The sequence below is a fragment of the Homalodisca vitripennis genome, chromosome 5 (assembly GCF_021130785.1).
Source record: "Homalodisca vitripennis isolate AUS2020 chromosome 5, UT_GWSS_2.1, whole genome shotgun sequence".
NCBI classification, from domain to species: Eukaryota; Metazoa; Arthropoda; class Insecta; order Hemiptera; family Cicadellidae; genus Homalodisca; species Homalodisca vitripennis.
In genome coordinates, this window is record NC_060211.1 from 127,494,545 (window position 1) to 127,522,267 (window position 27,723).

The 27,723-nt window shown below is 34.2% G+C and overlaps 1 protein-coding gene across 2 annotated transcripts in view; it reads left to right on the forward strand.

Moving 5' to 3' along the window:
* The window catches only part of LOC124362857 (espin), a 144,957-nt gene that overhangs the window by 23,547 nt on the left and 93,687 nt on the right, over positions 1 to 27,723 (forward strand). The gene's annotated exons all lie outside the window — the stretch shown is intronic.

The following is a 27,723-nucleotide window of genomic DNA, read 5'->3' on the forward strand; positions in this document are numbered from 1 at the left end:
AACACCGCAGTAGTAGTCGTCATTACAATTACAATGATTATTAGTGTAATGATGCAGTGTGTAGTAGAGCTACAGACTATATACCGTCCTCGGTGTTCCAGTTGTATTATATCACTGTTTTTCTCTATTTCTCAAAACTCAGGGAAAGCAATAATTGACCTACTGAAATTTATGCGTAATACCGACCATTGGCCATAACAGTTCTCAAAAGTTGCAACAATTACTTTTAGTTAGTTTTTATTACAGACTTTATTGGGCGTAATGCTATAAAACAATATTGTAATGAGGTTATTACCGTTCTCTCCCAGTGGAGCAAGGCGTAGAGATTGTTTTTGTTTGTAGCTGGAGGAATATTATGGCTAGTTTAACGCACAAAAATCCTATAAATAGAATATTCTGTGGCGACACAAAGAACCTACCGTTACATAATATAGTAAATTAGGTTTATTCAGTTCTTTATATCGTAACACTACTGTAATACAATTTGTATTTATCACACACATGCTTAAAAACATTGCTCTAATTTTCTTTCCGTAGGACACATCCTCTCAAAGAGTAAGTAGAGTATAATTGTTGTAACCATGTTATTCTTTAATAGTTACAACAGTATACCGTATAACCCAGGCAACATCTCCCAAGTTCGGCCTTGTTAGAACATATGAGTACAGTCCACTGGGAGTGTATACATATCCTACCCACATAAGATTTTACATTCCTGTTATGTTTTACATTCCTAAAAAAATAAGCAAAATAACTAAATACAAAAAAAACTACGCCTCAATATCCCGATAAGTCTCCATTCAGAATACTTTACGCCTAAAGAACTGGATGCAGTTATGTAAAGTAAAGGATATTGGAATTTACTCATCAAAGTGTTTAATGATATTCATAAAAGTATATTACATTACAAAATCTGTAATATACAGTAGTCATTATATATTATATACATAAAATTATTTGGTTGTTTATGATTAAGAATGAAATGAAAAATGAAATGAAAATTCGTTTATTTAAACAGGCAAAGTTAGGGCCTCATGGCCCTTTCTTACACTTAACCTGTCTGATCAATAATTATTAACAAATATTAACCAAATTAATATTACCACTAATCTACCTTACTAAATACATTAAATTAAACATTAATCTAAGCACTAAAAAATTATAAATATGATACTTCTAAATAAAATAATAATTTTACAATCATAACACAAAATAATATTACAACTTCCATTTTTAATAAGAACCAAGAATTATAATAAATATTATAATAAATTACAATAATTTATAAATATATAATAAGAATATTTTTGAAATAAATAATATATATGCAGTTTTTTCTCACTCACACTCCTCACACACAATGCCAGCACCACACCCACAGGACCCCCTAGGAACCCCTAGGACCCCTAGGACGGACCCGTCCCGACCAACCGTTCATGGTACAAACGTCTCAGTGAATGAATGTCCTTCATCAGAACGGTCACTAAAACAAGAAACTAAAACAATGAAGGATGTCCGTAAAGAAGTATAAGCCTTATTACTAACTGAGAAAATTCAAATTAGTCAGATTACCGATGACATCAACAAAGGGGCTCTTAAAATATTATTTATTGTCTGAATTACACAGTTTGAAATCTTGTAGTTTATTTGTAACATGTTGAAGTAGGATCTTAATACCAAAATTATCCGCCCTTCTTTTACTTATGGGAATAAGTAAACTCTTTTAACTGTGTCAAACAAGAACAGTATACAGTAACAATGTTAAATAGGAAGGCTTTATGTACGCCAGACAACGCGTCACGTAGCACTTTGCTAAGGATAGAATAAGAGACATAAGGATGGAAGACCATGTATGCCATATTGTTTGTTGTTTATCTACAGTAAAAATGAAATTTCTTGCAGAATTACAAGTCTGTAACTCAATGCATCACTCAACTAAATTCTATTGATGGCCATGCACCATCATCGAAATCATGCATCATGCAATTCAAGTCCCACTCAATTTATTCTCAATATAACCTGCGAGCAGACAGACATATAGACAGAGGAGAAATTACACTTGAGATAGGCTTCGCTGACGCTTAGCCAATAAAATATACATACATAAGTCACATTACGAGGATGGTCTTACAATTAATTACAAGTCATGTCAGGGAGATAGGTTTCTTGTGCGAATTAAATAATTTATTCCAATTTTATATTGAAATTTTAAAACGCAAACTAAACAATATTTTAAGATTTTTTTATTTTTTACAATACATTTGCACCGAAGAAGTGTTAAGAATGCTGTACTTCTCTTTGGTCAATAGTAGGCTTGACTATGGAATATTTTGTTGGGGTGGAGCCTATGAAACAAATCTAAAGCCACTTCTAACTCAACAAAAGAAATTCATAAGGTTGATTAAACGAAAACGAAGAATGGAGAAATCTTTTCCTCTTTTTTTGATTTAAATATTCTTCCCCTTAAATATATGTTTATTTATAAAGTTTTAAAAATATTTTATGTCATAAGTGGCAATTTACCAGAATTAAAAAATAGTTACAAAAACAAATTAAGAAAGCAAGAACCAATACCAGTTCCAAAGCCTAACTTAGCATTTTTTTCAAATAGTTATTGTTTTTTGGGACCTAAAATGTTTAGTATAATTTCTTCAATTATCAGTTGTGAGAATATAAAGTTATTTTCAAAAACATTAAAGAAGTGGTTATTGGGTTTTGATAAATTAGATTTTCTTCTCTGCATAGATTCCTAGTTAATTAAAGAAGGTAACAGTAAATTTTAGTTTGAATTTATTTAAGTGGATTTTCATTTGCTTTGTAACTGCAGCAGCACACTTTTAATCAATTTTTTAGGAGCTTATAAAAAAATCAAAGTTTTGTTGAAATTTTCTTTGAGCTAAAAAAGATGTTTGTTATAAAAGGAACCTCTCCACAGGCACTTGCCTCTAGAGGCCCTAGTTATTTTTGAAAATATTTCTTTTAATTTACGAGTGTTTTTTTTTAAATTTTATTTACAAGAATGTTACATTTTTATTTAAGTTTGCTCATTAGGTTTGTACATTGTGTATACATTTAGTTGTTTAGGTTACTTTATTGATGTATTACATTGTGTATACCAATGTATATAATGTGTTATTGTAATATTTTCAAAAATAAATCATATTCTATTCTATATATATTCTATTCTATTTTAGGCCATATCGTAGGCCTAATATTACTTTTTATACGTTTCATCTTAACAAAATTTCTATTTGTTCAATTCATGCAAGTCAAAGAAATTAGCACTTATTTTCGTTATTTTGTCCTTTAGAACTAAAATTCACTCCTTCTATTTGTATGTAAATCTTAGGTAACTAGCTTTAAATAGAGGTGAGGGGTTTGGGTTCTGTTCTTGAGTAACGAACCCTGCCTACTTCTCCTTTTGCTTGTACAATAACAAGCTGGTGCTGGTGTGGGCGTTTTTAAGAGCCAGCCGTTGAGTATTTTTACAACGCTTTTATATCAGCCCAATAACAACGAGTTATAATATACCTATAATCGTTTTAACCATTTCCAAATATTCAATAAAACTACTCTTTGGACACAGAAACATTTTCAACAATCTGGCATCCCAGTGTTTGTAATTTTATTTACTTAGCTATTGTTTATTAGTTATCAATGTTTCATTCAAAGTGTAAAAAAATTTAATGTTTGAAAATCACTCAATGTACATAATTTAAACGAGTGCTGTAAACAATACAAACTAATAATCCAATAAGGCTGAAGATGTATCAGGTGGACGCCCAAGAGACAATACTAACTGAAGATAATATATATGATAATCAATCCGACTCACTTATTTATTTGTTTAACTAATTTTCCTACATCTTCCTTATATTTGATATCCGTGTTTCAAAATCTAAGATTGTGTTGTGGTTGTTTTGTAAAATACAGTTACACAATAACACAATAGAGATTTTGTTAAACATCACTTCAATGTATTTCAAAAGTTTGAGTTGGAGTATAAAAACAAATGTATTAAGAGGTTATTTAGATCAGGCCAACTGATATCTGTTATAGGTAGGATTGTAGTTGAGATGTGTGATGGCGGGGGGGAGAGGGTAGATTTGTCCGTGCGGGGTGACACAGTCTGACGGACGGACGGACAGCGATGACGACACACAATGATCGTTCACTGTGACGCTGGAAGTGGACCAGCCGCCGGGCCGGCCATGGTAATGAGCGACCAGGGTTTCACCAATTAGAAAATAAAATACTTTCAACTTCTGCCCGCCTCGTCGCCTCGCCACTTTCCTCCGTAGTGTGTGTGCATCTCCTAAACACAGCGATTATGGGCACTTCCACTGCTGCTGCGTCTGTCGCTCGCTATTCATAGCCGGTCATTCCCTATAGTAGATCACCCGGTTGGGTGGATCCTCACCTCTCACAGAGCGCTTTCAGAGTCGTAAACTAGCGCTCGATCCTCAAGAGCCGATCTGAAAACAGCACGTTCACACGAGGTACATCGTCATCTTCTGCAAAACAACATATTGGGAAGATGTCGAGAATGATTGTTCAGCAAGCATGGTCATCCTCGGATTTAGCCATTTTAATGGCTGATCGTTAGCAAAGGACAATCACTCAGAGTGTCATGAGTTCTCCTACATGGCATGTCTGTCTATGTCTGTGCGCATGATCTAGAGACCAAATTGAGCTATAGATTGGAATTTTTTCAATTTTCTTCCAATACTCAGGAAGCTGTCAAAACTCCAACTGTATGTTTGTCTGTTTCTATGTCTGTTACTCTTTCTTCCGCAGGATGTCTTGAGAACAAATTGAACTGTAGAATTGGCATTTTACATGAAACTTGTTTTTATATAGAAATGTTGAATTCGATTATGGCATGTCCCCCCCTCCAAGAGATTAGGCAGGATACCTCGAGAACGAATTAAGATTATGGAAATGTAAGATTACATGGAACTTCGTCCGTTTGACGACGTGCTGTGTGGTGTACTCCTAACTTATTAATAGTTAGTAGTAAACGCCAACACCTATCTTTATACAGTGTGACTACGACTACTTTGGCAATCAATTGACAAACAGTCGAGTACTTGTCATAGTACAAGTTTTGTTACAGTAATTGTTGTGTGGTCTTTATTATTATTATTATTATTATTATTATTATACCGCAGATCTGTAAGTCAAATAGTAAGGATTACTTACAGTAAGTTAAGTACAATAATGAGGATTACTTTGGTCAGTAGCCTTAAAACATTTCTATTATCGTCAGTTTACCAATAGTAATATAAAATGAGTAAATGAAGATGAAAATAAAACTAGATTTATCTATACTATTTTATAAATATCTAATGGTGTCTCTCAGCGTGTATGTGTGTTTTACTCAATTACATAAAAACTACTAGACCTATTGTACCGAAATTCTACAAGGACATACTTAGAGTCACATTAATATGTTATTCATCTGTTAGTCATGTTACGTGCAGAAGCTTTAATTTGTCTAGGTTTTTTTATTGGGATTGTAATAATCTTCAATAAAATGCCATAGTTTATTACATTATGTGCTAAGTGAGAAACACATAATGGACTTTGACTTAAGTCTCCCTTTAGACTTAAAATTTCTCTACGCTGGCCAATAAAATTCAATTGCTATTGATGTCGTTGGAGCTATTTAATAAAATATCACAAAATACTGGAGAGATATTAGGGAAATTTCAGAGGTACTTATAAAAACAGTTCCACTCTCCGACTTCGGGGGTAACCATATTTAAACTTAAATCTAAAATGGATCAAGAGATTTTAATATCTTTCAGTGACTCTTACTTATTGCAGGACTATTTGCAATGCCATTCAAAAAGAGTATGCTTATTACGGTGTCTTAATTTTTTTTAAATTAAATTGCGAGCGAAGCAGTGGGTAATTGCTAGTTATTTTAAAAAAGTAAGTGAGAAAATTGTTACTATCAAACTTATGAGAGCTTTGCATTCCATAAACGATGAAGTAACAATTGTGTAAACACTCCGATCTGTAATCAACTTTCATGCTAAAAGACCGCTAAATATTTTGAAATAGAATAGTTATGTATCTTTAATTAATCACCGCAGAACAAAAGTAAAAAGGAACCAAAAGGGACACAGCGTTTGCTCTTCTATATACCGTAAGGTGTGCAGATGGCGGCCGCACAGGCTATATGAGTCATGCAGCAAAAAACAGGAATACGCAAAACACGACCACTATAATAATTTAAATCTGATCGCAATATACTCGTAATTTGGCACGATTGTGTTTAATATAGCCTATCCATTTTAATGGCCGTATCCATTCGATTATAAGTTTCACTATAGGGTGTTTGACACAGTAAAAAGAGTGTACTTATTCTCATAAGTAAAAGAAGGGCGGATGGTCAGGTTCCGTTATTTCACCCCATGTTTTTAAATCGCTACTATAGCCACGGAATTGATTGTTTTAACTATTTATGATCATAGATGAGTACGGAGGTACTAAACTAGATAGACACTGTTTGTTTTCCTTGACGACGTCTTATCTTATCAGCATCAGGCATGCCCAGACTGTTCTTGTTATCGAAATGAGACGAGTGCCTCCGGCCATCAGCGCGGGGCCATTCGGTGCTGCCGAAGCCCGCGCTGATGTCAATAAAAGAAAAACATCCCTCGAGATAGTACCTATCAGTAAAATATAAAATTCTAGAGGGGATGATCAGAAATATAAATTGAAATGATTAGTTCACCTCAAACAATCAATTCCGTGGCTATAGTAGCGATTTAAAAACGTGGGGTGAAATAACGGAACTTGATCGGGCGGATAATTTTGGCATTTAACCGTTTATATCAAATTATTATAACCTATACCTAGAGTGTAACTTAATAGAGAGCACAAATTAATTATTGTTCAAAACTCTGTTTAAGTTACGTGTTAATGAAATTGTTTAAATATTATATCTAAAACTGATCGGTCGTGGTTTTAAGTGTCAAAAACACAGGCACGTATACACATAAATCGACATCCCAACCAATCTCCTAAAGAGACTGTGCTTACGCTCATGATTGAAGAGAATACACCCCAGCGCCTGTCACCCTCCTTCCACAGCCTGAGTTGGTATAATGGCGTGGGGAGTGCAGGGGCTAATAAAATGTTTAAACACCTTGTCTTTTGTTGAGATAATTTATTAGTTTAACGCATTGCATTCAAATCAAATAGAAATAGTTATTCTTCAAAGACACGTACATGTTTAAAGACGTGGCCATTAAAATGGTTATTATTAAAATAAACCTAAACTATAAACTTAAGTTGAAATACCATTACAATCCAAGAGCCGAGAACCAATTTAGACTGGGCAAGCACACACACAACCTGGGATTTCTTGAAATCAACAGAATCTGTTTTAAGAAAGAACTCGATCGTTAGCCACATTTGGAAAAAAATGGAAAGATGTAGCAAATGTTAAAATTATAAAATATTATTTTTTTAAAAATTATAAATTATATATATCTTTGCTCGATATACTTAAAACTAATCGTCAGACAAACAAGTAATAGTTCAATCACAGTCAGACAACTAGATGAAGAGATTGAAAGCCGCTATTTAAGAGCATGTTTACGGTTAGTTAACGGATTTTAACCACTTATTTACGTGTATGAAGGTTTGATTTTGAGTGCGTCAAGCTGGGAATAATATAATCTGAGCAAATAAATAATTACATATGTTTAATCCTTATGATTATGCTCCTTCAAAACTAGCGCGGCTGAGTTCGATCCTTGCATTCTGCCTGGGGTAACTCTGTCGATTTCAAGATAAACCAGATTGTGTAATTATACAGTGCAAATTTGTTGGTTCTCGACTCATGGACTATTATCTAACATATTAATATTGTAAATTAACAATGTCAATAAACTTTAAACTAAGTGCTTCATGAAGTGAAGCATTAATTACTCTGTCGCCAAGACATGACAGCTCCGTTTAGCATTTTGTCCCCGGAATGAAATGCATATTATGATTAATTTCCTTTTCAAAGATGCCTAAGTAAAGGGGTGTTAAAACTGATTATGTACGCGGCCGAGCATTGAATATTTTTGGACCACCATGTGACACGGACTTTATGAAGGTGTTATTGTGGGGGTATGAAATGTTGTCTTTCTGTTTCTGGTGTTTCTGTTGAAGGTCATCACGGAAACTGAAAATATAAACAGTGAAGTCAAAAGTTTTTCATTAATGATCATTTTTCGACACTGTTACGACTGCCCAGGCCCGGCACTCTTAAATGGTTTTTTTGCTGTTTACGAACTCCCCTAAATGAGATAACTAAGGCTGTTCCATAAAAGATATAGCCCGTATGCCAATGTGGAAACAAAATATCCTCAATAAACTGCCTAAGGAGAAATAAAAATGTGCATAAATATCTCAATGAATATATAAATGCACTTGATAAATTGTTAACATACTTGTCGACCAATCCAAGATAGAGTCCGAGTAAAGTTCTAAAATCAAATGATGTGGATTTCTGAACCACATTGAGATATTAACCACAATCATGGTCATATCATTGCTGTTACTTTTGTGTGCGAAATGAACTACATATTATGGTTTTGCAGTGTTTACAAATAATGTATTTACAGAAAACCTGAGCTGAGACTTTTGAAAGTTATGATCCAAATTATGACACAACGCAGCTCAGAAGTATCGGACATTAACCCTCCTATTACAGGATGTTTCGTAATGACTCTACAATCTTGTAGGTTATGATCCAGTGCATCAGAATTAGAAAATATTCGATAGTAAAAATATCAGGAAACGCATAGTTTTTCCACTAGCCGCCATTTTTGCGGAAAAAGAAATTGCTGCTATAAATAAAACTAAGCGTTTCCGGACAGTTATCCACAAGAATATTTTATCACTCTGATATGATGGAGTATATCTTATAAAAATCGAGAGTCATAAAAGTCAAAGTCACAAAACAATAAGTATTTATGTGAATTTGGTAAAAAAATTTGAAATTTTAGGATATGGATCCGATAAAAAGTTTATATCACCACAGACTCCAAATACATAATTTGTCTGTCTGATTTTTATTTCAACATATATACCCTAATTTCAGTATTTTTTGAAAACAGATGTTCTAAACCCTTTATTTAAAACAAATTATGTATAAAATAAGTGCAACAACTTCAGATTAAATTAAAATCTAACTTATTTCTGAACTTACAAACATACATAGTACACTTAACGTACACGAAATTAGTCTCACGTGGGCCTCAGAGGCTTGTGCGTGGTGACGAATCTATTTTATGTTTATGTGCACAGCGATATTATAAAAATTGACATATTGTTCATAATAAAAGGTTTTGTATATTTTAAAAACAATTACCGTACCTCCAAACTAAAATGAAACTGAAAAACTGTAATTTGTTAATGATAGACCTCATAAATTATACCACAATACTTTGTAATCTATGTTTTTAATATCAAATTATATAAAACAAACAAAATAAGGTATTTTTTTGTTACTGACTAAAGCATTGAGTTTAAAAAAAATTATTAGAGGTTAATTAAAGCTACATTTAGGTTATTTAGAGGTATTAATAACCATCGGAGAAGGGATTGGTACGGCACAAGACGGCAATATCAAAACAGTAGAGCAGTTTGTAACGTTTAATATTGTAAGTTAGTCCAATGGTCGTATAATAGTATATAGATGAGAGCAACGATTTAGCGTTTTCTGTAAGCTTAAAACTAAAGAATATAAGTGTTTAACTTTTAGAGGGTATTCCGCTTTTCTCTTCAGGCTGTGTTGTTTCTGATGAACAAAACAATAAAAAACACAAAAGTAAATTACATGTAAGACTTTAAATAGTCTACATAGGGGCAAACACCGTAAAATGTCTAAGAAACCTAAGAAAATGCTTGAAACAGAAGAGAGGTATACCGAACTGGGCAAGTAAACAATAATTGAAAAAATCTCCAACGACAATTGATATCCTAGGATACTTTCTGGGTCACAGTTTTGTATGTCTTACAATACTCACCGGATGCCTTATGGGATTGTAGGCTGATGAGTATACAAATATATTGGGAGGGGAGAATTACTAAGGCGTGAAAATCTTTGTAGGTTATAACAACACACTGTTAAACACCGATACGTGTGAAATGCCTCACCCAACTCAGAAACTAGCCTCACTACTGCTGCTGGAGACTGGTCTCGTGGTCAGGTCTGGTCTTGGACCGTCTTCAAACCACTTTCACTGCCTCACACAACGACCGTTTCTAATACCATAAACCGCAACTTCACTTTTATTTTGTAAATCACTAGAAAAACAATTACTAACTGTGTTGAAATCACTTTGAGTCTCTTTCATGTATGCAATATTATTCACAATATCGTGTTAAAATGCGAAAGCAATGGAAATAGCTTAAATCATCGATGTCTCTAGAATTAATGTAACGATTGAATATGATTTTATGAACCTTCATTATTAAAGCTAATTTCTGGTCAAATGAAAGGAAAATAACTTGTATTGAAATATTACGGAGTATCAAAGGGCTCGTAAGAAAGCAACAAAAGTCTTTACCGAGCTAAATGCACTTTGCCGCCCTTTGGCTTTTTGATCCCAAAATTCATTCCTTAGACGAAGAGGAATCTTATGTACCGAAATTTAAATCTGTAGGACATTTTTATCAGGAGCTATCGGACGGACTGACAAAGACCCGATTTAAGGAGGACCTATAGAGGATCCTTAATAATGAACGATTTTAGTATTCTATCTTTCCCGGAAATCTTAAAATTATCTTAATACACATCGTAGCAACCACAAAATAGTTTATTGGGTCATTTAGAAACGTGTATCGCATAATTACACTGTATTATAACTATAATGACGATGCTACCTGGCTCAGTGGGTAATGTGTAGGACGGATAATCAAAGGATCGGCGCGGCGGTGGCACGGCACCACACAAGTTCCACTCAGTTATATTTCCCCGCTCAATAGCTTCTAAAGTTTAATTAATTCTAGTGGAATAATAAGTACACCTATATATTTGTAAAAAGTAAAACTACTTCACACATTAAAAGCTGTTATCTGAATGAAACCTTGTGTGCTTGAAATATTTTACGTCTGTCCGTCTGTCTGTTCGTCTTTCTGTACAACCTCGGAAACTAATTGAAATCAATATAAATGATTCATTACCACAACATTGCAACCTTCATTGGTTACTTGGTAAGTATTCCCCCTGGGGATAGCCTATGAGGAAGAGAAAGAACTTATTTAAACAGAAATAAAATAATAAAACACGCGTGATGAAGACAGTTACAAAATACATTTCTATAGGATAGGGATAATTTAAAATAAAAAATAGCAAATTGATGAACGAGAGAAAGGATCGGCAACAGTAAACAAAATAATTTAGTTTTTACAATTTTATGAATCTTTCCAAAACATTTACTAAAACCAAATAAGACGAAATTTAAAAACGGAAAGGGAGAGCGGCCCTCACACAATCACATTCATACTCCATTTACACTTTCCTGCATTGAAATATATTGCTATAAATATTAATAAGAAAATAGAGTAGAAATGAAATAAAAACATCGCGCACACACACACATACACGCCCTAACCACGTATCGTACTCATAAGTCACGTATAAAACGATAGTTTTGTATGTTTTATACATAATATACATATATACACACACTCATATATGCATAAATAATCAAAACAGAATTCCTTGTACAGGGTCTGGTCTCAAATGTGCATTGGGGACGTTTTCTGATCAATCGCGGAGACATCAATTTCGGATATCGAGACAGTCACCCTGTTTTGATAAACAAATTGTGAACAGTTTTCAGTGTAGCTAAATTATGAGAACAAGAGGAGTTTATTCTTATAAGAAGCCTAGGAATTTGAATGCCTGCAGTTTGAGACAGTCTGGTTATGTAATTATGGCTAACTTGAACAAAAAGACTATTTTTCTTTTTGGATATATGCATTACCAAGGTGCTAAGGTAAAACTGGACACTAAATTCTCTGTTTGGAAAATCCAAGGGATATTTATAATGTTTAAATATGAGTAGTTTTCAATTTTCCAGATTGTTTCTTTTATAACTTGAAGTGGTCAAATTGTGGTTTTAAAAGCAGCTCCAAATGCTATTATTCCAAAGAAAACAACAGACTGGACGTAGGCAAAATACAATAGCTTTAGCAATTCACTGGATATTATTGATCGAGGGTTTTTTTGTTCTCTTAGGACAAGAAGCTTATAAATTGCACTTAGTCCTGTAAGAACCTTTGCGTTGCTTCCGGAGTGACAGGATATTCAGGATAGGCAAGGTTAGGGAGTAGGGGCCGCCTCCTGTTGAGATCCATGAGGAAGAATTAGGGCACTACATCACGTCTCCCCAGAAGAAGGGGAGGCCAGCTCTGAACCAACCTCTCCAGTCAAAGTAGGCAAGGGGGTGGCACACCCTAGTTGAGGTTAACAGGAACGTCAGAGGTTAGGGAACAAACCCCACCAACTCCAACAGTCATCTCCCACAGTAGACCAGACCTATCGAATTGCCCATGAGCCCCAGAATCTCAACATTTGCGGTTAGTGATGTGCCGCTACTGGACATCCATAAGGTTGCCTAGATTGAAGTGACACATCGGTTTTTGCTGTGCCCAGTAGTGGGTTCAACTAGTAGGTATAAACCATCCAGAAGTGTTCCCTGCTCGGTTATTATTGATCGAGGGTTACAAAAACATGTACGAATTTTCTTATTTTTAATCTATTCCTGACATATGATATCTGAGCTCTCCATTTCAAGCGATTGTCAAGTATTCGTTGACTCCATCTATAGGACCACAGGACATACACCCCTCACAGCTATCGTAGGTGTGAAAAAGCAACTTATGATCTATAGGATCAAAGTCGGCTTTCAGAGAAAACACCAAGTATTAGGCTTTACTAATATAGCAAGCCGATGTAATCAAATCTGTTCTTGAGAGCAACAGCCCTTGCTCTGTAGTCAGCCTTCAGTATTGATTGCTGTTGTCAGCGTACAGGACGACCTGTCCATTGTTAATAAATATTGGCCCTAAAGAACTTCCATGAATCACACGATGTTAATGTCTTTGATTGATCTTTAGTGACATAAAATTGATACTGTTTGTTTTTTATCTGAAAGGTTATCTTCAAACCAAATTTATGAAGTGTTATTAGGCCTAATCTCAATAACTTTTAACTTTGAGTTGTAGACTTTAAATTGCACATAAAGCTTCAATTCTACATAGGCAATTTCGAGTTAAATGATTATGCATGTCTCTTCATGAGATTTGGCTGAGCGTCAGCGAAGCCTGAATTTTTGCAGTATATTAAAAGAACGCATTAAGTTATAGATTTGAACTTGTGCGTGTTTTGGTACCGCTTTATACGCTGGTATAACGTTTTTTTCTACTTGACTGTGTATCCGTTTGGCTGCCTGTCTGCCTGTCTCCTGTAAGATGGTTTGAGGACAACTTGAACTATAAAGTTGAAATGTTGAAAGGGACTTTAATTCAATGCAGGCAACATGGATTTTTATCGTTTTATGATGATGTATGCCCCTCTATAGGATTTGGATGAGCCTCAGCGAAGCTTATGGAATTGATTAAATTTTCCTTTTATCTATTTGGCGTCCTCAGGATATCTTGAGAACAAAATTAGCTATTGATTTGGAATTCTGAATGAAATTTCAGAAAATCCTGTTACGCGACACCTTCTGTCTTGCTAATTAAAGAAACTAAGAAAGTTAACTTCGATGTTAAGACAGTCTGAGACATATACAGCGTATTACCGGTGTTTACAAAATACGTGATAAAATTATAAAAGTAGGATTTCTTAGTTGTAATAAATTGCTGGGGAAAAATTCAGTATGAATTTATTGGGGTTAACTCAACTGAGTGTGCTTTATTGAAAGTTGGAGGACAACTTTATTGTAAAACTGGTAGTAATAAGACACCCTCACGTTCTGTACACTTCAACAACAGTATGATAAAATAAGACGTTATGGGTAGGCCGCTACTGACCAAATGGAGAAAGCAGAGCAGAGGTGAAAGGATCCGGAGTAAATTGATTCAACGTTTTTTTTATTACAACGCGTACAAACCGTTAAAATGCATGTATTCTTCAGCGAGCCTTAAATTCTATAAAATATGTATCACATCTTAGACGTGTATTTTTTATTTGTATTTACATACCATTTAAGAGGTACAACACTTAGTCCAATCTACGGTTATTGTTTCAATTTTGTATAATTAAAGAAAAGGCGTGTTTTCACAGTTTAGGCGCTCACAATTTTGAAATGAAATAAATAGTTGTCTGTAAAATTCGACAAGTATTTATTTTGTATTACAAAAGACAGATGTAGTGAAGTGTCATTGAGTTTTCCCCATAAGAACATTGTTTAACCTCTTGCGCTTTCATGCCCTCATTTTTTATCGTAGCATCATGCGAGATATTTAATTTTAAATGTGTAATTTATTCGCATTCAAACTGTACTTTGTATAGCATACTATTTGAATATATAATCGATGAAGTAATAAAAGCTTTATATTTTTTATGATCAACCTAAATAAATATCGAGAGAAAAAGCGTTTGAATGGATATTTAATATATATTTAAAATGAGACACCTTCCATAATTCTACGATTACAAATAAGGTCGTAAAACGTGCATGAGGATTAGCGTTGTTCTTGTGGATCTATAGTCAAGAGGGCTACAGCCAATAGTTGCATAGTTTAGTTCTCCATATAATGTTTTAGTTTATAAAATTGGCATGGCAGTGTCAAATGTGTTCTGTAAATAGTTGCTCAATGATCTTTGTACACTCTCGGGATCAGACCTCGCCACGGCCTTGTCAATAACTACAGTATGTAATCGAGAGGTTGTAGCTATTAAGTAATTAATGCAGGAGTCTTAATTTGTAATCAATACGTGTTCATTATCACGTGTAATACGTGTAAATGTTTTATCACAAGTTATTTATGTTTCTTGTCAAAATATCAGAGTAATAAATACAAGCGTTACGATTTTACTCCATTTTATTATCTGATTTTATAATATCTCTACCTGATTGAGTGGTAAGGAATGGGAAGGTTAAAAGCAGTCGATCGTGCTGTAATCCCAATCACGCAATACTAATTTAAAATCAACTTGAAAGGCTGCACTGGTGATGTAAATGGTTTAATTAAAATCGTTGCTCAGAACTAATTAAGAATGGATTAATTTAAATACGTATCGATAGCATCAGTGATATCGTGTTATACTTCTAAAATACATAAAATTGTAATACTCAATTAATTCGTTTCTTAGACTGAACACGGACACTTCTTAAGTGTTTAAGTGTTAATTTTCTGATGTAAGTTATACATATATATATATATATATATATACTAATTTGGTGCATAAGTTATATATATGCATATACTACTTAATTCTTCAAAATTGAATTATTCTTTAAAAAAATTAAAAAATTTTATTTACGCTCATACGTTTTAGTACAGAGTCTTTAGGTAATATTTTAGTTCTTTTACTATTACGTATTATTAAAAAAACTAACAATTGTAATGCCTACTGGCTAAGATAAACAATATTCGTGTTAAATAAAAATTGTAGGTGCCAGAGTTAGAAAAGTAAAGTTCATGGCTGAAAATGTATTATCTAACAAATCTATAGTACTAATAATGTAATTGGCTGAGCGATAGTGACGTTTATCACTCGAGGGGCTGACAAAATGTCTGTCTGTCTGTCCGCACGATATATCTAAAACAAACCGACCTAAAGACTTCAAACTTTGCATTAAATATCATTTCTGTATAAGCAGCACTGAATTCGATAGTGATGCATGTAACTTCATGAAGTGTGGCTGAGCGTTAGCTAACGTATTGACATTAGTCTTATGGGTAACCATGATGGCAATGATAAAATAGCACAATAACTAAATTTGTAATCAAGCTGTATTCATGATATTTTAACATGTGAAATATTAACACGTTTAGCCTATTGATACAGCAAAAAGATAAAAATAATAAGTGCAAATTCGATGACAAGATTTGATTTTAGCGCACATTGTAGTTACATTCCTACCTCGCCGGCACTTGTATTATTTAAACACTGCTGTGAAACCTAACTCAATCACGTATCAACATATCTTGAGAAATATTTCGTCTGTAGAGTTAAAATTTTGCACGATTTTCTTTTCTAAATACACAAGAATAAGTTCTATGATGGTGCTCGTCCAATCATTTAATTTGGCTAAGGGTCATCAAAACCTATAATTTGGTAGGATAATGACTATGACTGCCGGGAAAATGAAAACATTTTTTCCGTTACGATGTCTATCTGTCCGCAAGACATCTATCACAGCGAGGTTTGTTACGCGACACCTGGTGAGGCATACTTCTACCTTGTAAATTAAATATTTCATCACTTTAAATGAACTTGCACTGAAAAAGAAATTATAGAAGAATACGAAACTTCGGTGTTACCAAAAATAGTGTTAAAGGAAACTTAATGTTCTAGTAGTCTTGCCCTGTTCTACTCAAGTGCTGGGCTCCGCAGTACACATCCAGAATGGCACGATTATATTCGGTGTTGCTAATTGCAGAGAAACCTGTGCTGCGGTATTGTGTTCTTTGTCAATGCTGAACTTCATACAGCAACAATGCTCACCTCTACAGAGTGTGCTTAGAGAGATTCTTGTGTTAATGGTCTATTTTCTACACTATTGTGTCTGCCTAAAGATTCTAAGAGGGGGGGGGGAGAGAAATACAGTCAGTGAGTACCCTATCTTGGCTTCTCTGAGTTCAAAGTACAGCAAATGATAAATCAAACTACGCAGCTCAAAGAGCAATAAACCTCAAAACTCATCACTAAATATCGTCCACGAAATAGTGATTTGTTTTGTGCAAAGGCAGCAATAGAAAATTGCCAAACAGTTAAATGTAGGCTTTTATATAGTCATTATTCCTGATTCTGAGTGTCATATTAGGTTCATGATTGTAATCGAGTTATTTTAATATCAATAGATCTTCAGTCATGGCATAATGCTGTAAACATATGTTAATCTTAAAGTTAATAGGTTTGAAATTAAATATAACTTACATGTTCACAGATGTGAAATGTTTAATGTATTAATGTTGATGTTTAATGTTAATGTTTAATTTACTAACCAGTTACGATATATTCAGCTCAGTTTTCAAAACCGGATCTCTACACGCCCATATTCGACTCTAACGGAATGTTTTATAATTACGGATTCATGATACAATAATTCCACTATCCTAGGATCAGTGTTACTTCCGGTATGCGAGAGTATCCATGCTGCTTCATCATCCTGTTGTGACATTTCCTTTATTAAATCAGACCACCGTTGTACTGATGTACAGTGAAGAAAATCATATTTTCCCTTACTCGGCGTGAAGGAAATTGGCAAACAATCGGTGGGGCGTGGAAGGCTACTGGGACAATATCAGAGACCACTTGTTGGAGGAAGTGGTGCATCAATTATTGGACGTGTTGGAGGAAACAAATTGTAATTAAAGAGTGACTCAGGGGCTGAGATGTGGAGAAAGTAACCCGCTGATACATTTTCCATAGAGCGCGGGTTTCCGGGTCAGCCGAGTCCACTGAGCGTAGAGCGAAGCGAGCTGGCTATACGCGCGTAATTAGGGGAGGAGAGGAGTGGAGAGGAGTAGAGTGGAGTAGGCTACTCAGTCTAGTGTGATGTATAGCTGGTACTCGCGAGTGCTTATGTGATGTGCCTAGGGTTCCTCGGGATATTCACGGAGTTCTTACAGTGAGTAGTACTGGTGGCTGGACCAAACTAGTTATATCTAAACTAGTAGTGGTGGCTTTCTTATCGTTGTCTCGTTTCGTGTGAGCCTCTACTCGAGCTTACAAAAAGTTTAAATGCATTCCTTGAGATTGGTGTTGCATCCCTATAGAGGGGTGACATTTTGTCGTTATTGGACGTAAAGTTTAATGCGTTTTTAATTACACCAATAAAGGCAGTGTCGTTCAGTTTCGAAATAAAACATTTCATCAGAGCCCAGAACGATTTAAGCTTTAAATCCCATAATATCATGTTATTTCTACAAAATTAGCTTGTTTAACTGGAAGAGTGGAACATGGACGTATCAAAATATAAAACCCAATACTTACTTACTTGTAGTGTTTATAGTAGTTATATCCTCACAGTAGCATTATCATAATACTAAGGTTCAAAACCTTACAATTTTTGTATAGATTTTTATTTAGTTAGTCTTTGAAGATTTAAGGATAAAGCTTTTAAGAATTCAGGGATTTAAGCTATTATAATCCAAAATTTTAATCAGTCAGGACCAAAGCAAATGTGTTATAAATTCGCTCTGGAATCAAAAGCTTTAACAAGTTTTTGTTCCGAAACTAAACAACACTAAGTTTCAATGTTGGTTAATTTATCAAGAAGAAGTTTTAAAATTCTGCGAATGCTTTTGAAGTTGAGTTGATTTAGGATTGTAAATAGTTATTGATAAGTAAAAGCATACGACAATATTCATCATGAACAGTTAGTTACATTATACAAGCTCGTCTGTTCTACCTTTAATAGAAAAGGACGCCTAGGACACGTTCTTCTGGATTATTAAACTTTAATTGTACATGCAACAGTGGTTAGGCAGCGCCGTGCCGCCGGGCTGCGCTCTGCTAGAGAAATGGTACAGCCGCAGATTCAAACTAGTATTACTACAATTAGGGAAGATCTTCGCCTATAGTGCCTTCTTGGAACAGGGACTCAACACCATTTATGTAAATATGCAGCATTCATTTGAGGTTTTTGCTACTTGCTGTTAGACTCGGGAAACCATAATTTGGTTCCTGGTATGCGCGTGTTACCCAGCACAATGTCCTTGTTTCCAGCAATGGAAGATTCTTCCAGAGAAGCTTATAGCTTTACTCATATGCAGGCGAATACGGTTTGTCTGTGAATCATACAATTTCAACCGGTTGACCATGAGTGAAACTTATAGATCAGTAAATCAATATTGTTACTAACAATGTACGAGAATGTACGCGTAGATGTGTATATTTTGCATTCTATCCCATAATACCTTTGAAAAATGAAATAAAACTTAAAAAGGTCTCATTACTAATGGGTTTTATTGAACTCTTACTACTGCAAAGTAGCTCTAATATTTGAAAAAAGGAATACACTTTACAGTTTTTGGGTTTATTGAGACGAAATAGTTGCACGAAGTGTTTCGTTATGAAATTTGGTATTTTTTCACTGAAATTTCATTATACATGGTCTATATTTGATCAAATATAGGCACCATTCTGTGATAAAAGGCAACAGATTTCTAAGGTAAACATTTATGAACCTTTAGTATACGTCTTCTAGATAAACTGTTAAAACATTTTCTCTTGTTTTCCATTAATTACGTTATGCCGAGTTTAATTACTGTCTTTTGTTTGAAGTTTATTTTTAAATACTGTATTTCTGATTTCTAATTACTGAAGTTTAATTACTGTATTTAAATATATGTTAATGGTAGTAGTAAAAAGTAATAACATGATTACACTAAAGGGTTTGCACAATTTAATCTTTGGTACAGCCAGTCAGTGCATTAGGCAATTGATCTTCCGGCAGTTGCCTTCGCTGAAAGTAGTGTAAGAAGCACTTGCTTCATTCATATATCATGTTAGTATATTACTTTGTATTTTATAAAATCAAGGCTATTAAATTTTACTGTTGCATTAGTAAAATGTATATTTTATATCTATTAAAGTAGCAGTGTCTTAAACATTTAAAAGATTACGATTTTTAACCGATTATAAACAGCTATAACTGACGTTAATGGATAACAGGTCCATTAAATTCATAAATATTCTTCAACAAACGTATTGTGCCTGGTTAGTACAAGGTTTCAGTAACATAACGAATGTAACATTTGCACAGTCACATATAATTACTTTATATCAGTATTTGTTTGTGCTTCTGTTCAAACTTGTTACGTATAAATAAATTATGTTTGTTGTTATTTATACAAACACGAAGTCATATCGGCTGCTTATACGTATAAGCACGAAGTATTTTTCTGCAATATGACTCGTACTTAGCATCAGAGTCATGTTGTAGAATCTGAGAACTGTAAAATGCAGTTTTAGGACCTTTATATTTCTAGGACTAAGTGGTGGATTTTGAAGGATTGTGAATATCTTCTTAGCAACTCCTAATATGCGAAGGCCTGAGTCGCTATTGATAAGAAATACAACCATCACCTGATAAATTATGAATGTTGTCATTGCCAAGGTTAATTGCAGAGATAAGTACAAGAAGTTAGCAAGTCATAACTTATTTTTTAGTATCAAGGGTTGAATTACATTCTCTGCCTGTCGGGTTATGCTGACCCACTTCTATACGGTCAAAGTTCAATTGTGAATTTTATTTTGCCCTATAATTGGTATTCAACTTGTCTAAAATCTAGTTCCATTTTTAATGTTTGCGAAAAAGTGCAAGGATATATACAAAAATCATATCTACTGTATATATTATCACCAGTTTCTGGTAATTATTCACACGGCGTGATCTAGAAAAGTTTTTGCAAAAGAAAGTTCGCTGACAGTTTTGGTGAATTGTGCTCATGTCACTTTAGGGGTGGCCGAATACATTAGCAATAGTTTTTGCGTATTACGAAAGTAACTAAGTCCCAGAGTAACTAGCTTCATATCCGACTTAATACTAATATTACTGAGTAATACGTAGTAAACAATTCTGGGTGGCCGAACACATTAGCAATAGTTCTTGCGTATTACGAAAGTAACTAAATCCCAGAGTAACTAGCTTCATATCCGACTTAATACTAATATTACTGAGTAATACGTAGTAAACAATTCTGGGTGGCCGAATACATTAGCAATAGTTTTTGCGTATTACGAAAGTAACTAAGTCCCAGAGTAACTAGCTTCATATCCGACTTAATACTAATATTACTGAGTAATACGTAGTAAACAATTCTGGGTGGCCGAACACATTAGCAATAGTTGTTGCGTATTACGGAAAGTAACTAAATCCCAGAGTAACTAGCTTCATATCCGACTTAATACTAATATTACTGAGTAATACGTAGTAAACATTTCTGCATATTGTTATTTAAAATAGTATTGTGTCTTTTGGAATTTACAATTAAAAATTAACAAAATTAATTGGATATCCGTTACTGTAATAGATTTTTACTTGAGTTTAACTGTCTTCTGCATAAGGGCATTTTAATGCTCTCTTTTCCGTCAATATGGCATCAGCATATTACAGAAGTACAGTATAGTTTAGAATAAATACTAATAAAACTGTTTGTGTTATCTATATCTCGTTTTAATTTTTAAGACTAGTGGTAATAACAGCACATGAACTTTATAAGAAAGTCATATGATATATTACCTTTTATTATAATAGGCCTAAATTCAAATTGTATTAAATATAAAAATAAATTTTATTTTACCCTGAATTTATTTCAGTTTGAGTTTTACGTTGTATAATTTTGATAATACAACAGATAACAGGCATTACTAAATCTAATAGTACATTTACTTGAGTGAGACTGCAGACCGTATTGTAAAAAACTATCAAGTTATTATGAGATCAAATATTTTATATGAGATATTTAAAATAATATTTTTTGCAACTTATATGGGAATATGTAATACTGTGAAATATCTTATATGCTTGTTCGTACGTATACTGCCTTTATAGTTATTAACAGGCCCAGCTACCTACTTAGAATAGAGGTATCTCTGGACCTTCTAAATTACAGTACAATGTACCCCCTTCAATTGTGCTTTCTCGTATAAAATGTTATTGCTTAATTGTAAGAGAAACTAGATGTGCCCTCGTTATTAGCCATGCTTTCCTCAGTCCCGTGCTAATTTAGGACTGCTTTATCAAATTAAGATGCTTTCTTTGGCATGTCCTTCCAAAACAAGGCTGTAAAGGCCGTTCTGTCAAATGGAACTATCTCGTAGTGAGATCCTGAGCCAAATGAGCAAAAAGTCTGGCTGAATCTCAATTGAAAGAATGGAAGAGAAATTATATAGGAGGATGGATTTGGAAATTACGTAGAAAGTAGACTAAATATTGATATTATCGACTATCACTCCGATTTCAAAATTTATTCTAAAAATAAATTCTATGGACCATTTTTAGAGACGAGTGGGTTTTTTGTTTACAGTGGTACGCATTTTCACTGTTTTTTCGTAGTTTAAACATGGGAAGAATTTGTATTCAATTACAGTTCAATCTTTTAAATTGCAATTCTTAGTATATAAATCACGAGTGCTTCTTGAAGAACTGAAGTTATTTCCGACATTTGCCCACACTGCAGCTGGCGACAAACTAAAACATCCCTTATGGTATTTCCTTTAATTGTATTAGATTCACAGGAGATACAAGATGCGTAAGGGCGTGGTATGCTGAAGTTCTGGGAACTATTCATTAGTTCTGAGGTCCGGTCCTAGGCTGCGCCACGTCACCTTTGGTTGGTACTATTCAAATATTTATTACCTGACCTCGTACTTCACGAATGGCAGTTGGAGTACTCGCTTTTGCCACTCCTCAATGTATAGCATTGGTTCATTTATCTCTTGTGTAACTAATATAATTAAAGATATTACCTGTCAGATTAAAACTCCAGTGAGTGTGACTACAAATGTCTTCGATAGCCTGTACGGCACTTTCGGCGCTGCCGTAGTCCACACTACATAATATATATCTAGTTAAGCATAAAATAGAAGCAATATTCGATTTTGATAAATATAATTCAAATAGTTATCGATTTATTAAATATGTGGAGAGAAAGTTGTACAAATTCCAAGAATTAAGGATTTGAGAATTGTAATTTAAAAAGAATAAACATTTAAAGTGTGTTTCAACCGTATTTGAACCGACCGTATTCTTCCCATATAAACAACAAATTGACAGTAAATAGTATGATTCTACTGAAAAACAAGTATTTCTTAGTGTTTTTTTTCTGTTATTTTTTTTTTTTTTTTGTTCTCTTAGGACAAGAAACTTAGAAATTGCACATAGTCCTAAAAAGACCTTTGCGCTGCTTCCGGAGTGATAAATATTCTGGATAGATAAGGTTGGGAGTATGGGCCGCCTCCTGTCAAGATCTTGAGGAAGAATTTAGGGCATTAATCTCAGTCAAGTCCCGTTGGAAGAAGGGGAAGCCAGCCTCTCCAGTAAAAGCAGGCAGAGGATGGCAACCCCTATGTCTAGGCTAGCAAGAACTTTTGACACTTTAGGGAGCCCCACCATCTCCAACAGTCATCTACCGCAGTAAACTAGACCTATCCATCTACACTTACAAAACTAAATCTCAACATTTGCTGTTAGTGATGTGCCGCTTCTAGACAGCTGTAAGGTAGCCCAGATTTAAGTGACACGTCGGTTTTAGCTGTGCCAAATTTAGGTTCAATTGGAAGGTATAAATCAGCCAGAAGTGATCCCTCCTGAGGGCAAAGTGTCCTTAGAATTCACCAAAAGAATTTTTTTAAATCGGATTGTAGTAGGATAACTCAATATGAACAACCTAGCGGAATTTCTAGAACAAACGCAAAGTGTTACTGATTGACAAGACACATTTTTAGGTTGACTGAAGAAATAAACAGTTAACAGGTGAGGACCTCTATTCTGCCGGGTGAGGGAGACAGTTGTAGCAGTCAGCTGTCACAAGCCGTCACTCAGTTGCCAGCTCTCCCGACCGCGACCTGAGGACACGATGACACATCCAGGCAAATGACAAAATGGCATAATGTGTGCTGCTGCTGCTCCAGTGACTCCCCCCTCACCCCCCCCCCCCCCACCTCTTGCGACATTGCGCACTCTACTGGATTAAAACACAAATGGGTGCACTAATTCAATTACCATTTAAAATGGCGTCTTACGTATTGCTCATAAGATTAACTTCTTATTTGGTCACGTTCAGTCCTCCATTAGAACCATTAAGGTGGTGCAATCGGTTTTGAGCTTGGAAAATGTGTTTGTAATTTAAACTTATAGTCCTTTCTTGAGTACCAAAAAAGGAGAAAACAATTTTTTTCACTCAACGAAAGTACAGATACTTTAAAATAGGCAATTTAGGCTCTTTTGGAATCAGACCCAATTAAAAACGGTAGAAGATAAAAAAGTAAATATTTTCAAAATGTACATGAGATACATCTTTAGGGAGTGACATGTTTTTTATTTATTTATAACCCAAAGAATTGTTTTGTTTTCAATTAAATGTAATTGATGAAAATGACTCGTTTTAAAATATTTGTTTCTTGATGAAATTAAGATAAGTTTTACAATTAACCTTTGTACTTTTTTATGCAGGGCAGTTATCTTACAGGATTATGAATGTAATATAAAACATATTTTCCAACCCTAAAATCGATTTGTATCACCTCAATAATAATCAATATTACATCAAATCATCTAATACATCTCAGTAGGCCTAGATGAATGTAAATATTTTGTTATATCGTTTTTATATTTTAGGTAGTAACGAATTTTCACCAATTTTCGTCGTTTCAATATGGAATGAATGATCCAAAAATGAAAAAAAGGGTATATCAATGTTTATACCTAAAATCAATTTATAAACGTAGTAGCCTATTGATTACGTGTTAAAATAGCAAGAGTAATGATTTTTATGTCTGTTGTTCAAATTCGTTCATGTACCGCAGTGATGGTTAGGACCCCTTGAGGTATAAATTTAGGGTGATTAATTTCCCAAATAAAATATTTTCAATGCATTGGCGGTTGCATTTTATGGGCTTCATTGACATTAATTATTCATTAAGCTATTTAAAATACAGGGACACGTTTAATGATTTTTAGGTTATATTTGATGTAGTGTTACGTTTTATATTTCTTTTAAAGGGCTAAGTACGTTATCGCTTTAGTAATATTGCTTCCATCAGGAAGCTTTTTAATTCACTTGTAATAACAAATTGTGTTATAATGTAGCCTGTACTAAACAGGATAAAACAACTGTAATTGTTTAATTTTTGGAAAAATAAAATTGATGAATTGCATAATAATTTTGTTGGTCTTCTGCAGAGTGTCAAAATTCGGTAATAATTGAACAATCTTCAATTATAACAGTGTGGAAGCGGAGTCCGAAGCGACGTGATGTGACGTGACGTGACGCGATGTGACGCGATGTAACGGACGCTGACTCGGCAGGAACGACAATAACAAATGATGACTATTATATCTCCTGGTTAATGTAGGACGACAAAATGGAATGTAGACTCGATCTAGGTTTGTGCACTAACCACAAATAATTGGCAGTTGGCCAGCGTCGGTATATCTGTGTCCGTTTGTGGAGGTATTGTCAACAAACTACCAAGACGTCTTGTGGCATTATACCAGACCTTCTGCTGTACGTTCTTCTCTCGGTTATAGCAGCACTTCATCTCAGGGGTATCCACATTCTAAGAAATACGAGTAAGTCTAGACTTTTATAGCAATAAGTTATGTCTACTTAGACTTAACTTTTTATTCAAAACGAAATTTATTGCTGCTAAATGTATGGCTTAGAATTTATTCAGTTTACTCACTGATCGTTTTCACGATCCAAAATTTATTGAATTGCCTAAATATTTATGTTTGATGAATTTCCAACTGAAATTCTAATACTGATTTTTGTAAACAAGGGAAAACAACTTTGGAATGTTTGCATTTATTATATAAACCCGATCATCCGAAATTTACAGATTTATTCTTAAGCAAAACAATCCATATTTACTTGCCAATAATTAATTTGCTTATCTACTTTATAAAATTATACAATTTATTTCAATACCATAATTCAAACATTTATAAAACAACGTATATAATTTCTTGAAACTTGGTTGCGTCACCTTACCACCTGTTCGCCGACAGGTTCAAGATTGTCATTTCTCCGTGTTTCCTCCGTGACTTTCACATCACAGAGAAATTAGTTGTCAAATTATTGGTATGATACAGAGGACGGAACGTGGAAATTATAATCTGGATAGTCAGATCTAACGATCTATAGAAACAAAATGATCGACAATCCGAAATATTTGGTTTACTTGACTAAAGCCCTTTTCTGTTATTACGCTTGTCTGTCAAGTTAACAGTAAAAAATGTCATATACAACATTTTTTCTTAGCAGCATGTATTTTAATTGGTTTTATGCACCTCAAAATTCTTGCACCGCACAAGGAACCAGAATTCTCTACACTCATAGTTGTAAATGTTTTATCATTGACTACAGTAATAACCACATTAATAAAATGTCCAGTTTATGTATTTGTCGCCATACATAATGATGTTGTGATATTCTTGGACACAGTACAAATCTCGAACAGTGCTTTGTTTAAAGTTTGTTATTGGCGATGGAAGGCATGAAAGGATATTTTGTATACAAAGGTGGCTAATGTCTGAAATCCTGTTATTCTTTCTCAGTGGTTGGCAAACGTAAAATTTCCTTGACACATACTTAGCTGTATTTACTTATCGTATTATTAAATCTAATCAGTGGAATCCAAAATCCCGTGTGACACTTTTTTTAATATAACAATATATTATCTCTGTTTATTTTCTAAACGTTGGAACTTCTCCACGAGTTTGTTTCCATTACTAGGGAAAGCTCCGCTACCAAAAAATAATATATACTTACTTCAAAAATGTGTTGTAATCCCCGTAGGGACATGACTGATTTCGTAAAATCGATATTTTTTTCCAGTGACATAATGAGAAACAGACACACTGTCAGTCAACTCACAACTCTTTCAAAAAGACTTAACAGTATCTTAACAGCCGGAAAATTAACGGTGTATTTAAAGACTACTATCCTTACTCTAATCTTAGATACATCTTTAAAATAGTGAAGTTTTAGATACTTGATACTCAATTTAAAATTTTCTACTCGGCTAGTGATTTTAAGTGATCTTTTAGTTTATGGGCATTGTCTATCAGATTTAATTGAATTTAGCACAGAAGTAAACAATAATACAGAAGTTGCGAACTTGGATATGCTATTATTATAAAGCGAGGGATTCGCGCTTTTCCTCGTTATAATAATGATCCACAGTCAGCAGATGTTGGATGTAACTGTAACTGTTCGGGCGGATGGGCAGAACAGTTACGTTATTATTATTTTCTTCCTCGGAGGTATTTTCTAATTACAACACAGGTGGTAGTTGGGCAACCCTATCCTCCCCGGCCACCAGACATTCCGCGCTAACAAGACTGTTCGACAATCAGTTACATCGACACCATTATCCGCATCTCAGTTGAGAAATGTAGATCCAGCCGACATAAATAGTGATGCAAATCTACAATATTTGAATAGGAATCTGGAGTTTGTTCTGCTTGTAATCTCACCTTTAGTCAGCTGATGGGAAAATAAGACTAGTTAGTTAAACAGCTGTTTTCCTTAGAAGTAGTAATACCTATTTAGATAGTTAATGGAAAGAAACTTTAAATAGGATCCTATATAGGACTTTATGAAATTCTTCAATCTGTAAGCTTCATATGGTTTAAAATCTATTTATCTGAAACAAGTTAATTAACTGCTTTCGAATCTGTCATGCTATTGATTGGCAACAAACGTTAATAATACTACCGCACTCGTTATATAAGTTTGTAACGAAGATAATGAAAGAACCGACAATAGGCAAGATTATAGCATTGTTGACCATTT